Raw genomic sequence first — 987 nt, forward strand, 5'->3', positions numbered from 1 at the left:
AATGACATGAGACAAAGTATATGTGAACTGCTGTATGAAAAGTGAATTTACTCTGTAAATCTTCACCCAAATCCTAATAAAAAAAAAAAAAAAGAAAAAAAAAATTTCTCTTACAACAGATGCTTATGATTGGAAAGTTACGGGAAACAAGATTTGAATATCCATATAGAATAACTCCATATTGTTTTACTAAACAGGTATTTTCAGGTGTACGTACTCATTTTATACTACTTCTATCTTTGACAAATGAAAACACCAAGGCATCAAATAATTTACTAGGCCAAGACCATACACACTAGTTAGTAAAAGCCAGGATTGGAACACAGGCTTTTGATCTAAGTTCAGTTCTATCTACACTGCATCCTGTTCCTTGTATCTATTAGGTGTTCCCCAATGGAGATTAGTATTTCAACTACAATCTATCAATTTATTCAAAGAATAGGGACAACATTGGGCTTATGGTTAAAACTCTGCTGCTTTTAATTGCCAAAGTACCCAGTCTTTCTTTCAAAACAAAAGACTATTACTTATTCTTAGTACCCTGTATAATGTATTTAAATGGAATGAACTAATTAATAGAGCAGTTTGACACTATATTTAATATCAAGACTTGTTTTAACTTGAGCTTGCCTTATTATTATGGAAATTACGTATACATATGTTTTGGCAAATCCACCACTCATCTGTCAGTTTTGTCATACTGTGTTGGCTTGCATGTTGCTGTGAGGCTGGAGGCTTTGCCACCGGTATCTCATGTACTAGCAGGATCACCCATGGTGGACAAGTTTCAGCAGAGCTTACAGAGTAAGGCAGATGCAGAAGAAGGAAGGGGCCATCCACTTCTCAAAGTATTGGACAGTGAAAACCTTATGAAGAGCAGTGAAACACTGTCTGATGTATTACTGGAAAACTTTATGAATAGCCCTGAAACCATGTCCAATATAGTGGAAGATGAGCCCCTCAGGTCAAAAGGCACTCAAGATATGA

This window comes from Orycteropus afer, unplaced genomic scaffold (genome assembly GCF_000298275.1).
Source record: "Orycteropus afer afer isolate SDZICR_OR568_19922 unplaced genomic scaffold, OryAfe1.0 scaffold00237, whole genome shotgun sequence".
Taxonomy (NCBI): Eukaryota; Metazoa; Chordata; class Mammalia; order Tubulidentata; family Orycteropodidae; genus Orycteropus; species Orycteropus afer.